This window comes from Telopea speciosissima, chromosome 1 (assembly GCF_018873765.1).
Source record: "Telopea speciosissima isolate NSW1024214 ecotype Mountain lineage chromosome 1, Tspe_v1, whole genome shotgun sequence".
NCBI classification, from domain to species: Eukaryota; Viridiplantae; Streptophyta; class Magnoliopsida; order Proteales; family Proteaceae; genus Telopea; species Telopea speciosissima.
In genome coordinates, this window is record NC_057916.1 from 49,811,750 (window position 1) to 49,828,866 (window position 17,117).

A 17,117-nucleotide genomic window follows, 5' to 3' on the forward strand; every position below is an offset into this window, starting at 1 on the left:
TCTAGGATTTGATCCCACGCTCGAGGCCTACAACCAGACTGTAGTTGAAACTGAATTTGCAACCGAATTCTTAGAACCAGACCCAGGTGAGTGAAGTATTATCATATGTGTATGTGATACTTTGCCAGCAGTTAAGAATCTTAAATTATAAATGTTGTGTTATCTAATTTTGTTCAATTACTCAAATTGCTATACATTGACTATCTGTTGATTAACACTGTGAATTTGATCTGATGTTTATGAATGTTAGACTCGATGCCATAGTCGGCTTGGAAATGAGGCATGTGGTAGCCGATAGAATGGGATACGGTTGACACCGCCCAACTAATACGATGCCATATAGACATGGGGTTAGAGTTTCATCACCCGTGCTATACACCATTGCCAACAGGGGTTAAGGTGTTGGATGCCTGTGAGGGTGACCTTATGTGTATATGAGAAAAGAAAAGAAATGAAATAAAAAGAAATGTGTTTGCACCGGAATGGTGATTATGGGCTATAAGCCAGGATAGAAAAGAAAAGAGAAAAGTGATGGATTGCCCTACAGGTTAATCACTGAGGGCTGGTCGGGCTGACCTTGGTGAACGAATGTGGAGGCTGACTGGTCCTCTCCGATAACTCAATGGGTGTATCGCAGGAAGGGATAACCAAGCCCGCACCAGGGATACATGTATTGAGGATTGTAGTAGCACTGACCTGACTTAGCTGTATTGTTAGGTGATTAATAAATAATCTGGACTTGCATATCAAGTAGGATCATGTGGAATGTGGTTGCATGTGCATGCATGATGATATGTTTTGCTCACGAGCTCAGTGGGGCTCACACTCTGTTATATATGTTTTTCTTTAGATGATTTTGTAGATCGATGCCGCTGTGGCATGGAGGCTCATTATGAGGAGGAGAGCCCTGGTTATTATGATGATATTGGTGTGGACCCCGATGGAGGTCATGCCGATGATGCGTGCAATCTCGGTGGTCATTGATGAAGATCGTTGAGGAGTGCGCTTGATGCTTTTTGTCTTGGGGACTCCTTTTTGTTTTTGTTAGGAGTTTATCCCCGTTCTGCTTGTGGTTCTGCTATAGTTTTCTTACTTTCTTTTTGGGGGTGAGTTATCTCACCCTGTATATATATGTATGTATATGTATGTATTTCTTTCTTTCTTTTAGCTTTTGTCAGCTTAGTTTCTCTTTATGGGTTGTAGCTGGGTGGGAATGTTTCAGAACATTTGTATATATATATATATATATATATATATATTACCATCATTCCCATATCGCTATGCTTTCTCTTTCGTTATTATAATTGTAGTTTATTTGCAGCACTCTGATCTAGCTTATGGTAAAGTGATGAATGTAGATCCATGAATGTATTAACTGCTTCTAGATCTGTGGGATTTGGCGGATTGCCGTTATGTAATTTGGGTCACCTACCTAATCCTCCCCGGGGGTGGTTTGGGGTCTGACACTATGTCCCGATGCATCTTCCAGAGATGGTGGCCTAAGGGCAGAATAGTCATTTGTTACATTAGTACATGTTCCTAGGTCACATTAGTCTTACAATGCTGTCCCCAACTTGACAGTGTTGCAGGACCATCACAGGCAGGGTTTTCAAGTCCTACAGGGCCCACTTAGGTTCCCAAAGTATTTACACACATGGACAGATGTGGGGAGGGGCATTCTGGTCATTTTGTTACCTCCCAACATTGAATCATGGCCCTAGGGTGAGGATCCCCAGGTCAGAGCATCAAAACAGTAAAATTTCTAGGGTTTTAGTTAGAGTTGATGCAGGATGTCTCCTTATAGGAGAAGTTCTCTGTGGGAGAGTGTACCACCCATGCCCATTCATAGTGGGGGATGAAATGACCACCCTACCCCCTATAAAAAGTGGAAATCTCAATGACCTGTGCATACATAGGGGCCACGCTCCTCCTCCTTATATTTGCTTTCTTCTGCTTTCATGAATTGAAGGTTACCTATTAGTTATATATATTTGTGCTCAGCACACGCTCATCTAGTAGTTCTATTAATAAGATACATAAATGTCGTTCTAGTATTAGTTATATAGATTCGTGTTCTGCACACGCTCATCTACTAGTTCTATTAAGATGATACATATAAATGTCGTTACCTGGTTTGTTGTGTTTTAATTGGCTTTTTCAACGAACTATGATCTAGAAGAAATTTCAATCTCATGTGAGCCCAGAAAGGGAAGCTCAAAGCTGTCAATTACCCATTGGTCACTTACCTTATCATCTACTTAATTGCTTGCAAAAATATACCCTATTTATAATCATCTGTTCTAAGGTCCACACAAGAAGACATCGAATTGAGTATAATCACATAAAAAGAAAAAAAAAATTACTGAACTCATTGTTGGAGGATATTCAGGGATCAGAAAGATGCTTCTTAAGTTTGAATTTCGAAAAAGATCTACTAAAATGGATTGCCAATAAAATTTGTTATGTGTCTCTTGAATTTTTTTTATCCATTTTGAAGATTGACCCATTCCGATGTTTTTGGAAGTTATCCGAATGAGATTCTTTTTGAGGTCTGTGCTGGTAGCATAATAGTCCATCACTGATCTCGTTTGGGGATTCGGGGGGCTAAGCGACCCAATGGATCAACTTATTTGGAGGAGTATTTATATGTTTTACCCATCCTTTTTTATTTATATGTTTTATCCATCTGGTCATTTTGTTACCTCCCAACATTGAATCATGGCCCTAGGGTGAGGATCCCCCAGGTTAGAGCATCGCCCAGAGATTGCAAAATCGAAATCAGGCTGAGATTCTGGGGTTTTGCACCATGGGCAGTGCATGGACCTTCTCCCAATGCATGTTAGGTCATTTTGGACCCCCAGGGGCATACTTTGCACTGGTCCTTGTGGATTTTCAATTGGGCCCACCATTAGGCTGCCAGAGGCTGTCTAGACAACCCTGTGAATAGTAACATAGGGTATCTTCAGTTACAAATCACTATTTTCACTGCATGCAAAGCTGGATTTATGTTTATTACAATGATCCAAGTCTGCTCCCACCTAGGGCTAGGTCTCATGCAGCCAGAGCTTGCAATCAGAACTCCAAATAGCAAGTTCTCAATGTAACATAGCAGTGCAGCCAGTCACAATTCTTGTTTCGATTCCAGATGTAAAAACAGATGTGAAAATCATCATAAAAACCTCGGATCTTCCATGCTTCATGTTAGCATGGCAGATCAGAGATGGTGTAGCCCCTAACTATTCTGGGCTGCCAATGGCCAGAAACCTAGCAAATCACAAAGAATCAAAGAGAGCAGCAGGTATGTGCAGGGATGTTTATACTTGAGCTGGGCTGAGGAGGCACGAATTCAGGGCCTTGGAGGCAAGGCTGCTCCCTTCCTTCTTCTCCTTCTCTTCCTTTCCCTTCTTCTCCTTCTCCTTTTTCTCCTTTCTTTCTTCTCCCTTCCCCCACGATTTGAACAGTAGCCAAGGGTCTAAAATGAACCCAAGGCACTAGTATTTATAGCCCAGCCCATGACTAGGGCCTGTTTAGCTGCTAAGGCTTGTTTCCAAAATGCATTTTTGACTGCATTCCTAGCCATTCTGGGCACTCAGGTGGGGTCCATAGTGATCCAAGGGTATGAGGTGGTCCCTCAGACTCCCCTCAACCTATGGAGGGCGCCCATGTCTAATGTGGGTGGTCCCCACAGGTTAAATCATTAAAATAATGTAATTTTGAACTTTGGGTGATGTCTCTGGGTGATGTTTGCATCGCCCAGAGAATTCAGTAAGGTTGAATCTCTGTGGGCTTGCACAGGGGTTTGACCTAGGGTTAGGGCCTTGTACCCACCTGTCATTTAGGGTCTTTTGCACTCATTTCCAGGGGTGGGACCCACAGTTGTGAAGAGGAGAGAGAATACCTGGAGTCCAGGAAATATATTATGCTATGAACTTTACAGTTGCAGGGATCAACAGTCCATCTTCTGACAGGTATATAGGAAGACATGCACAGGGTTTCTTTATCAAGTTCAATCACTGGAGTGGTACTCCACAGTGTGCTTGGATGCCATGTTTGGGGTTCCTATCCTTCAGTCAAGATTCCAATCAGTCAGGGGCAGGGTTTGACATTTCTCCCCACCTTACAAAAATTTCATCCTCGAAATTTGCTTACCTTGTAGTTCGAAGAGTTGGGGATACTTTTCTTTCATCTCTTCCTCTCGCTCCCATGAAACTTCTTCTATAGGATTGTTTCCCCATCGAATCTTTACAAAGACGACCGTGCGGTTACGGAGATTATGCTCCTTTTTGTCCAATATCTCCGTAGGCTGTTCTTTGTAAGTCATATCCACGTCCAACTGCTCAGGTTCAGTTGAGAGTACATGTGTCGGGTTGTTGATGTACTTTCTTAGCATCGACACATGGAAAACATCGTGGACGCCCAGCAAAGAGGGTGGAAATGCCAGTCGGTAGCCTACGGGTCCCACTTTGTTAAGAATTTCATATGGACTAATGAACCTTGGACTTAGTTTACCCTTCTTGTTGAATCGTAGCAATCCCTTTGTGGGAGACACTCGGAGGAACACCTTTTCCCCGACTTCAAATTCTATGTCTTTCCTTCGATTATCTGCATACCTTTTTGTGTGTTGATTGAGCCGCTTTGATTTTCTCCCTAATGACATCCACTGTGTCACAGGTTGCTTGTATCATTTCTGGCCCAAGATATTTCTGTTCACCAACCTCATCCCAATATAGCGGAGTCTGGCACTTTCGACCATAGAGAGCTTCAAATGGTGCCATGCCAATGGTAGAGTGGTGACTATTATTGTATGCAAATTCCACCAAGGGTATGTGATCATCCCAACTGTCATTCATTTTCAAAACACAGGCTCTGAGAATGTCCTCCAGAGTCTGGATAGTTCTTTCTGATTGTCCGTCCGTCTACGGATGGAAGGCTATACTAAGATTTAGCTGAGATCCCAATGCTTTTTTAAACTCCTCCAAAACTTTGAAGTAAATCAAGGATCTCTATCAGACACAATATTGACAGGCACGCCGTGTAAGCAGACTATATTTTCTATATATAGTTGGGTAAGCTTCTCCAATGAATAACTTATCTTGATTGGTATGAAGTGAGCTGCCTTTGTCAGTTCGTCTACAATTACCCATATCCCATTCATCCCTTTCCTGGTGTTGGGCAGATTTATCACAAAGTCCATAGTAATCCTTTCCCATTTCCATTCAGGTATAGTGAGTGGCTACAACAGTCCATACGGTCGGTGTCTCTCTGCTTTTATCTGTTGATAGGTGAGGCACTTGGACTCGTATATTGCTATGGTCTCTTTTATTCCACTCCACCAGTAATACTTCTATAAGTCCTTGTACATCTTCATGCTTCCAAGATGAATTGAATAGGGTGAGTTGTGTGCCTCTTTAAGGATTTGGTCTTGGATGTCAAAATCATCCGGCACGCACAATCTGTCTCAAAACTTCAATGCACCATCATGGGCCAAAGAAAAATCCGGGTCCTTATGGACTCCTTGTTGTACTTCCCAAATAATCTTAGCCAGCTCGGGGTCCAATGGTTGCTTCGCAATTACCTCCTCTCCTATCGACGGCTGCAAATCTATAGCTGCTAGTTGTATAGCAGTTCCTTTGATCACGAGTTCTAGATCAAGCTTTCAAGCTTCTTTATATAACTGTTCGATTACGACCAAGGAAGCAAGAGATGCAGTCTGAGATTTTCTGCTTAACGCATCTGCTACAACGTTGGCCTTTTCGGGGTGGTATTGGATTTCACAGTCATAATCCTTCCCCAATTTTAACCATTGCCTCTGTCTCATATTCAGCTCCTTCTGGGTGAGGAAATACTTCAGACTCTGGTGATCGCTGAAGATTTTGCTCTTTTCACCATATAGGTAGTGTCGCCATATTTTCAACGTTAAAACCACCGCTGCCAACTCTAAATCATGAGTGGGATAGTTCTTTTCGTGTTCCTTCAATTGTCTGGAGGCATAGGCGACTACTTTACCTCTCTGCATCAAAACGCCACCCAATCCTAGCCTGGATGCGTCAGTATATACCACCATTCCTCCAGTTCCGTTCAGAATAGTTAAAACTAGAGTCATTACCAATTGGTTTCTTAACTCCTGAAAACTTTTCTCGCATGCTTCATTCCACTCAAACTTGGCGCCCTTCTTTGTAAGTTTTATCATGGGTGCCGAGATGCGCAAGAAATTTTCAATAAACCGTTGGTAACACCCAGCCAACCCTAAGAAACTTCGGATCTCAGTGGCACTCTTTGGCATTTCCCACTCGAGAACCGCTTTTATCTTGTCTGGGTCTACTTTAATGCCGTCCTTGGTGACGATGTGTCCTAGGAATCCGATCTAGTGAAGCCAAAATTCTCATTTACTGAACTTGACGAAAAGCTGGTGTTCCCACAACCGCTGTAACACAAAGGTAAAGTGTCGAGCATGTTCTTCTTCACTCTTGGAGTACACTAGAATATCGTCGATAAACACAATGACGAACTTGTCCAACACGTCATGGAATACTCTGTTCATCATGTCCATGAACGCTTCTGGGGCGTTGGTTAACCTGAACGATAAAACCAGGAATTCATAATGTCCGTATCGAGTTCTAAGCTCCGTTTTACGAATATCATCGCTCTTGATCTTCAATTGATGGTATCCGGACCTAAGATCAATCTTGGAGAAATCTCTTGCTCCTTGCAGCTGGTCAAATAGGTCATCAATGCGTAGCAACGAGTATCGATTTTTGATGGCCAGCTTATTCAGCTCGCGGTAGTCGATACACAATCGCATACTACCATCCTTCTTCTTAACGAACAGCCCAGGTGCTCCCCAGGGTGATACGCTGGGTCATATAAAGCCCTTCTTTAGCAGGTCTTGTAATTGAACCTGTAACTCCTTCAATTTAATAGGTGCCATTCGATATGGCGCCTTGGATGCCGGTGCTACACCAAGAATTAGGTCAATCGTGAACTCTATCTCGCAGTCAAGCGGTAGCTGGGTCAGATCTTCTGAAAAAACATCAAGAAATTCTCTGACGACGTCAAGTTCCTCTAAAGGCTTTACCTTTGCCTCGGTGTCTATCACTGTGGCCAAAAAGCCTTGGCATCCTTCATCCAATAACTTTCGCGCCTGAAGGGCGGATAAGGTTATCCTTCTGGGTTTCCTTTTCGGTTCACTTTGATAGGTGAAAACTAACCCATCTTCCAACTTTAATACTATCTTCTTTTCCGCACACATGGCATTTGCTCCATAGGCAGATAGCCAATCCATGCCTAATATTACGTCAAAATCCTTCATATCGAGCTTTATTAGCCGTGCAGTTAAATTCTTCCCACCAATTTCTACCTGACAGGGGTCATAGACTTCTTTTAAGCTCATGACACTACCCGTCAGTGTGCTGACTACTAATTTGTTCCTGATGTCTCTCGATTGATCTTCCATCCTACTCGCAAAAGTGGTGGAAACGAAAGAGTGGGATGCGCCCAAGTCGAATAACACTCGCGCAGGTATGGTTGAGACACTCAGGGTACCTAAGGTTCGTACATAATTTAGGTTACATAAAGTAAACCAGTTATTCCCTACAACTCAGTAGTGTTTAGTAGACTTACCTATCAATACATCGGGATTCACCTCTGCTTCTTCATTAGTTAGCATGAACACCTTTCCTCGCGTTCGATTGTCCCATGGCTGAAAAAGGTCTAGCGTAGGGCTGGTTGGGCGAGTTATTGCTGTACCCACGCAATTTGTACTCCTTAGCCATGGGCCCTTCCTTGTTGCACAAGTAACACTTATAGGGTGGAACAAGTTGTGTTGAGGCTTGGCTCACTTGACTTGTGGCTAGTCGAGCTACTGTAGCTGCCGTTGTCGCCTAACTCATAGTCGGTTAAGTAGATTGATTGAAAGTGGGTAAAAAGGGTTTTGACCCACATTCGGCGTATGGTACTCAGTCGAATTGGGGTACGAGCTGGATCCACGGTAAGCTTTGTTGGGCTAACCGAAGGTTTGGAAATTATTTGGCCTCTTGCCTAACCCGGGCGACATCACAGGTCTCTCTTTTTCTTTCTCTTTAAATCTATCTTCCATTGTCTTCGCCTTGTCGACCATCTGAGCATAGTTCCAGATGTCCATAAATGACAGTACTGATCCAATCTTGGTTTTGAGTCCCTTCTCAAATTTCTTTGCCTTACTAACTTCCCCTCTTAGGTGTTCTAGAGCAAAATGGAACAGGTCTTCAAACCGCTGTTGGTAATCCAGCACTGACTTGGCCCCTTGTGCCAGTGCAGTGAACTCAGCTTCTTTCCTATCCCTGAAGCTCTCCGGGAAGTAGTTCTTGAAGAAGACTTCTTTAAACTGGTTCCACGTGGGATTTGGATGAGTGGCTTCCAGATTGGGCTTAGTATCCTTCCACCAAGCTTCAGCCTCAATCTGTAGCTGATAACCCACACATATCAGCTTCTGTGCATCCGTGCACTCAAGCACTTCAAATGCCTTCTCTAGGGCGCTAATCCACTGTTCCGGCTGCATTGCCTCGGAAGTCAATTTGGAAAACGCTGGTGGTTGGATTTTCTTGAATCTCTCCATCACCTTGGTGGTGGAGTTTCCCGCTAAGTGTTGAGGCACAGGTGGTGGGAAAAGTATAGGCCGGTTGGGTGGTGGAGGTGGTGCCGTACGCTCATGCATCATGGTTGCAAATTGCGTAGACAGCTGGCCTAGCAATTCTTGTTGCTGCTGCATGGTTCGCATCATAGTGGTCATGAACGTTGTTACATCATCAGGTGCCACATTCGGCTGAGGTGCCACAGCAGTGGCTTGTGCAGCCGCTGGTACCTCTGACGAAGCAGCCGATGTTTTAAAATTTTGAGCCTCAGTTCAATTTGGCAATTCAACCTCCGGTATAACACGAGGGCGTTTTCCCTTACGACCTCCTCGTGAACTTCTTAAGTTGACCATGGTTGCTTTTCTGAAAAGAGCAACACACTCAATAATCCAACATTTCTTTCGGGGTCAACAGATTAATTCCTAGTTAAGACATGTACACACCTATTCCACAGTTCCAGTGATTCTGTTGTCATACCAGCAAGGTGGATTATTATCTTAATATCTGTTATTGCTTATAAGTATATATATATATATATATTTTTTTTTTGAATTGTTTCTCTTATTTGTGTTCTTATTATTTAAGTATTTTACGCGATGACAACTATGCATGACACTATATGATAGTTTTTTTTTTTTTATAAATTTTCAACCAAAAGCTTTTAAATATTACCTGAACCTAACAAGCAAGTAACTCCAGCTTCTTTCCAAGCATAAATTTTAGTACATGTAGGTATTCTATGTCACTCCTAACTCCGTCAGCCAAGGATATGTATATAACTCGGTCCTCTGGTTCACTATTTGCTGCGAGTCCCAAGAGGAAAGTCAATCGGTTCTCTGCACGAGGCAATATCTTTTGTATCCTAAACAGCCTCCTTCTTAGTTGGGCAATGCAGATCATGTTGCCGGAGTCTCCAGACTGGATAGGGTGCTATGGTCCTGTCAGGAAAAGTTTCTAAGCATCAGGTTACTATACATACTTAATTAAAGGAATTAAGTACAGGGTTATAGGAATTTAAGTGACTTAAACCAATAAAGATATAGCTGGGTTGGCTCGAGGCATCTTAGCATCTAGGGTTTTAACTTGACTGGACAACCTATCAGATCCTATTCTTGGTTGACCTAAGTTGTGGGTAGGGTAGTTCTACGTTCTCTACATGTCATAAATACATAATACAACATGCCTACATATCTATGTTCGGATATGCATAGCATCACACCACTCGGTTCATACATACACAGTATTAGGCACATAATAATGAATATTTACACACACACTATTTCTTATAGGTGTACATATATTTATCTATCATTAGATATTTAAACACAAGAGAAAAATTCCAAATTCCAATGTGTTTTATACTAGAACCCCCAAGTAGTGATTATATTCTCCTAAATAGGCTATTTAGAAATATTTGTATTAATTTAATTAATTAATTTGAATAATTAATTAATATATTTTCTTTCTATACATATCATGATTATTTTAGAAAAATTTATATTTTCATGTTTATTGGGGTTATTTTAGGCAATACCAAAGTTTCCATAAGTTGTTACACAAAAACAGCAGCATTTTAATCTCTGGGCAATGTCTCTGGGCGTTAGACGCATCGCCCAGTGCTATCGCCCAGAGAATCGGGGCTCAGATATAACAGTCCGAGAGGGCCCCATGTTATTTCTTTTCTCCCCTAAAACTTCCTAAACTCCTAGGGCAGACCTTTGAGGGCTTGTGTGACCTTTTTCCACACCAAATCCTTGCATTTCTTCGGGTCTTCTGCGAATCCATGCAAGCCTAGGTAAGATTCTTTGGTCATTTTTACTACATTAGGTCTTTTCTTTGTTTCTTCTTGTTTTAGCTAGGATTTTATCAATTTTCTTTGCCCTAACTACTCTTTTTTTCTCTTTTCGTAGCCTAATGTCTACTAGCCACTGTACGACAAGGAAATCCGTAGCACGCAAGAGGCTACGGTCCGAGAATGAGAATTCTTATTTATCCATGGTGCCACCTTCTTCACCTAGGGATGATTCTTCATCGGAGGAACCGGGGTTTGACCGGTTTCTATTCTCTAGATATGAGCACTCCAGGGATTGGGAAAAATTTAGGTCCCTAAAGATTGTCAATGGCCAGGTAGTACAAGTGGATGACTTCCATCAGTACAGTTTGTTTACTAGGTTCAACACCTTGGGTTGGGCCTCTATGTTATCACCCACTGAACCTTGTTATCCCAACTTGGTTCGATATTTTTACTATAATTTGGTGCTATCTGGGGCATAAGAGTTTGGATTAGAGAGCAAAGTGAAGGGGGTGGATATTAGGCTGACCACCGCCTCACTAGTAGGGATTCTGGGGCTGCCCAACACTGGGGAGAGGTGCTATTACAAGCCCCAGATTGACATTTTTGAGATGTTCTCTTTGGAGACCAGGAGGAGGGTCTTCAAAGTATTGATTGGGTCTAAGAGCACACCTAAATCTGAGGCTTCCTACAACCCTAGTGCTCGCATTATCAGTAGGTGTGTGACCTACAACATCTACCCTAAGGGCGGAAACAGGGGTAGCATTTCTATGATGAGGGCCTATATTACTTACTGCTTACTAGGAGCAGGCAGAGGAGGTCCAGTGATAAACCTCCCATATTTACTTCTTCAGGCCATGTTGTACCATGCCCAGAACCCTTCTGATGGGAACCTTCCATATGGGAAGTTCCTTACTTTGGTCTTCCGGCACTTCAAGGTTCTTTTGGAGGGCGAGTACGTAGAGAGAGATAGGTCTAGGCCCATCAACAAGACCTCAATCCTGAAGATGAAGGTGCCAGGGGGTGATCCGCAGGAGGAGGAGCAGATGGAGGTGCAGGGTGCTGAGGGGCAGGGAGATATTGAGGGAGACATTCAAGGTGAGGAGCATTGTGACTTCGAGGGGATTGACACACAGTTCACAGATTTTCCTGCTTATGAGGCAACAGTGGCCACTAGCTCACATGTGCCAGAGCCATCTGAGTGGTCACAGGTGATGTCACAATTTTAGGGCCTCAGTACTCAGCTCATTCATATGACGACTAGGATGGATCAGGGCTTCTCATCTTTGGAGAGCAGAGTGGTATCTGTAGAGCAGCGCCTGGACTTTTGGGACAGATTCTACCGCGTTGACTCTTGCCAGTCTCATCCTCCACCGAGTGACTTGCCACCGACTGAATAGTACTCTCAACAGCTTCTACATGTGCAGCCTGACTTATTATGTAGTTCAGACCTTTCTTACCTTTTTTTTTTCCATAGTTTATGTAGTTTCCTTTGGGTGTGGTGTATATATGTTTCTCTTTTTTTTCTTCTACTGATGTAAACTTGAAGGTAGTACCTTCAGACAAATAGTTTGTAGTGGCTCAGCCACAGTTATCTTTAAATTAATGGACTTATTGCATCTTTATCTTTTAATTACTTCTACCTCCCCTGTAGCTTTTACTTGATTACATGTTTTAATGTTGGTAGCTTATTATTGCTATTCTGCATCTCGTGAATGTAAGAAGAGCCTCTTGCTCTGATACCAAGCTCTGTCACACCCCAAACCACCCCCTGGGAGGTTTAGGTAGGTGACCCAAATTGCATAACGGCAATCCGTCAAATCCCACAGATCTAGAAGCAGTTAATATATTCACGATCCCACATTCGTAACATTACTAAAAGTAAGATTAGAGTGCTGCAAATATTCTACCATGATAACAAAAAAGAAAGCGTAGCGATACGGGAATGATGATGATATATTTATACATAAGTGAGTTTTGATACATTCCCTCTCAGTACAACCCACAACTAAAAGATAAAGCTTTTTAAGGAAATACATACATATATATATAGGGTGAGATAACTTGACCCCAAAAAGAAAGAGAAAACTACAAACTAAACCAGAAGCAGAGACAGGGATAAACTCCTGTCAAAAGCAAAAAGGAGTCCAAGACAAAAAGCATCAAGTGCACTCCTCACTGGTCTTCATCAATGACCACCGAGAATGCACGCATCATCGACATGACCTCCATCGGGGTCCACACCAATATCATCAAAATAATTAGGGCACTCCTCCTCGTAATGAGCCGCCATGTCACAGTGGCATCCACCTGCAGAACCATCTAGAAGAAAAACATATATAACAGAGTGTGAGCCCCACTGAGCTCGTGAGTATAACATATCATCATGCATGCATATGCAACCACAATCCACATGTTCCTACATGATATGCAAGTCCAGATTATTTAATTAGCCACCTAACAATACAGCTAAGTCAGGTTAGTGCTACTACAATCCCCAATACATGTATCCCTGGTGTGGGCTGGGTTACCTTTTCCCGCGATACACCCATTGAGTTGTCAGAGAGGACCAGCCGGCCCCAGCATCTCCCTACCCAGGACAGCCCGATCGGTCCCCTGGATTAACTCCTGTGAGGTAACCGACTCATTATCATATTCACATTTTCGGTGCTTCCCGGTTGAGACTGAGGATCATCTGTATTTGGCACGTGGCCATAAAAATTCACCTACTGGTGCTTCCCAAGATTTTAGCTCGAGGCTTCCCAGCATATTTACCCTGGGGCATCCCAGCTGTGCTGAGGCTTCCCGGTGTAAACGCCTCTAAGGTTTTATGGTAGTCCTCATAATTATCCAACACCTTAACCCCTGTTGGCAAGGGTCTGTAGCACGGGTGATGAAACTCTAACCCCATGTCTATATGGCATCATACGAGTTGGGCGGTGTCAACTGTATCCCATACTACGGGCTACCACCAGCCTCGTTTCCAAGCCGACTACGACATCTAGTCTAATATTCACAATCATCATGTAAAAATCACAGTGTTAATCAATAGACAATCAATGTGTAATAATTTTGAGTAATTGAACATAATTTAAATAACTCAGCATTTATAATTTAAGAATTTAATTGCTAGCATAATAATAATATAGTTACACATACATACACAATAATATTTCACTCACCTAGGTCTGGTTCTAAGAACTCAGTTGCAAATTCAGTTTCGGCTGCAGTTTGGCTATAGGCCTCAAGCGCAGGATCAAACCCTAGATATAAATAAAAAATTTTCATTTAATATTCCAAATTGTTTTTGGAGGTCCTAGGGTTGATCTAAGCTCACTGGGTTGACCTGGTGTATAGTTGGTCATCACTTGGAATTCTCTGGGCCTTGCACTAGGCCTTAGGCCTATGTCCCGGTGAATCATCCAGAGAAGGTGGCCTAGGGGTAGAATGGTCATTTGTTACATTAGTACATGTTCCTAGGTCACATTAGTCTTACAGTGTTGTACCCAACTTGACAGTGTTGCAGGACCATCACAGGCAGGGTTTCCAAGTCCTACGGGGCCCACTTAGGTTCCCAAAGTATTTACACACATGGATAGATGTGGGGAGGGGCATTCTGGTCATTTTTTTACCTCCCAACATTGAATTATGGCCCTAGGGTGAGGATCCCCCGGTCAAAGCATCAAAATAGCAAAATTTCCTTCACTGGGCGATGTCTGCATCGCCCAGAGATTGCAAAATCGGAATCAGGCTAAGACTCCTAGGTTTTGCACCATGGGTAGTGCACGGACCTTCTCCCAATGCATGTTAGGTCATTTTGGACCCCCAAGAGCATACTTTACACTGGTCCTTGTGGATTTTCAATTGGGCCCACCACTTGGCTGCCAAAGGCTGCCCAGACAACCTAGTGAATAGTAACACAGGGTATCTTCAGTTATAAATCACTGTTTTCACTGCATGCAAAGCTGAATTTATGCTTATTACAATGATCGAAGTCTGCTATCACCTAGGGCTAGGTCTCATGCAGCCAGGGCTTGCAATCAGGACTCCAAATAGCCGGTTCTCAGTGTAACATAGTAGTGCAGCCAGGCACAATTCTAGTTTCGGTTCTAGATGTAAAAACAGATGTAAAAATCATCATAAAAACCTCAGATCTTCCATGCTTCATGTTAGCATGGCAGATCTGAGATGGTCCATGGCAACCCCCAGCTATTCTGGGCTGCCAATGGCCGGAAACCCAGCAAATCACAAAGAATCAAAGAGAGCAGCAGGTATGAGCAGGGATGTTTATACCTGAGCTGGGCTGAGGAGGCACGAATTCAGGGTCTTGGAGGCAAGGTTGCTCCCTTCCTTCTTCTCCTTCTCTTCCTTTCTCTCCTTCTCCTTCTCCTTTCTCTCCTTTCTTTCTTCTCCCTTCCCCCACGATTTGAACAGTAGCCAAGGGTCTAAAATGAACCCAAGGCACTGGTATTTATAGCCCAGCCCATGACTAGGGCCTATTTCTAAAATGCATTTTTTATTGCATTCCCAGCCATTCTGGGCACTCAAGTGGGGTCCACAGTGATCCAAGGGTATGAGGTGATCCCTCAGACTCCCCTCAACCTATGGAGGGTGCCCATGTCCAATATGGGTGGTCCCCATAGATTAAATCATTAAAATAATACAGTTTTGCACTCGGGGCGATGTCTCTGGGTGATGTCTGCATCGCCCAGAGAATTCAGGAAGGCTGAATCTCTGTGGGCTTGCACAAGGGTTTGACCCAAGGTTAGGGCCTTGTACCCACATGTCATGTAGGGTCTTTTGGACTCATTTCCAGGGGTGGGACCCATAATTGTGAAGAGGAGAGAGAATACCTGGAGTCCAGGCAATACATTATGCTATGAGCTGTGCAGTTGCAGGGATTAGCTATCCATCTTCTGACCGGTATGTAGGAAGACATGTACAGGGTTTCTTCATCAAGTTCAATCACTAGAGTGATACTCCACAGTGTGCTTGGATGCCATGTCTGGGGTTCATGTCCTTCAGTCAAGATTCCAGTCAGTCAGGGGCAGGGTTTGACAAAGTATGTGAGCTCTTATGGTTGAGAAGGCTAGTCCAAGAGCTGGGATTTGATAGTGAGGCACCTAAGTGCCTCTATTATGATAACAAAGCTGCTATAAGTATTTCTCACAATCCTATGCTACATGACAGAACAAAACATATAGAGGTGCATAGACACTTCACCAAGGAGAAGATTGACTCTGGCTACATATGCACCCCTTTTGTAAGGACTAGTGATCAATTGGCAGATATCTTCACAAAGGGGCTCATTCATCATCAGTTTAGTACTCTGTTGTCTAAGCTGGGAATGTATGACATATACTCTCCAGCTAGAGGGGGAGTATTAGAGTTATGTATTAAGGGTACTTTGGGAACTAGTCTAGTTACTTAGTGTCTTACATTGTAATTGTCCCTTTTTCACTTTTCACCTCCCTAGGGAGTTGTATGTAATTCCATATACTATGTTACTGAAGCAATATAGGTGTGGTAGAGAACATTCTCTAACACAACATTCTACCCCAATTTCTTCTCTTCTCCCTCTCTCTCTTCTTTGACCTTCTACCCACATCTTCCTCTCTTGCTCTCTTGCTCAGTATTAATCATTAGATTCCAACTAGAATTAGAATCATGTATTAGTAATTTAGTATTGGATAGAGGAGTTGATAGAGGTGAGATAAGATTGATGTATTTTATATTTTTACATCCCCAATTCTTATTTAAGTTGTTTTACATTAATTGTATGTTTTCTACAATTAAATTATGTGTAGAATAGGGCCTATTAGATATAGTGTACGTCGTAGCCTACCAACCTAGAATCCAAAGTCAAACTTCTATTTGGACTTCGAGTTTTCGAAATTTGATAGTGTCATTGTGTTTAAAAGGTCCAAAATAGGTTGTATACCAAGTTTCATGACCTAACTAGGTAAAAAAACCCACCTAAACCAAGCACCGAGTTCAAAAAAAAATGCATCAATTCACTGAGATTTCGGCCCAACTCGATTTTCTGCCTGGCCGAAACCACGTCCAAAATCGAGATCTTGAACCCATGGTCACAATTCCCAAAGTCATCAAAAATAGAGTTTCATATAAGTACAATTAGCTAGTCCCATATGAGAGATATAAGTACAGTTAGGCATTCTGATATGACAGTGGAAATTATGCAACCAAAGACAACCCCCCCCCACCCCAAAAAAAAAAAAAGTTCCCACCATCATCATAGAAAAAAGACAAGTACCTTCCACTTTCAGATATATAGGTTTCTTGAGGCTATCCAATTCCACTTATGGTTTCAAGGTATACCTTCCTGGAGCTTGAAAAGTTGCAATCTGTTGCTCAAGATAAATTAGGAGAAAATAAGATCTATTTTAATTTGTTGCAGCAGCATCAACGTTTCATTACTTACTTTTTTTTATAATCGGCTCAATGTTTTTCGTACTGTTGGGTATTGCGTCTCCAATTGCTTTCTCCAAGGCCTATATAAGCACAAGATACATAAAAAAACAATTCCGAAAAGAAGGCCAGATTTAAAAGTAGGTTTGAAAATTCAACCCATAAGAGATTATAGAAGACATAGGGGTGCTAGGGAGCATAGTACAAGGTTTCAACGAAATTTTGCGAAACCAACCAAATATTTCAGTTTCACAGGCTGTCAAAACAAAATAGCCTGTGATACTGAA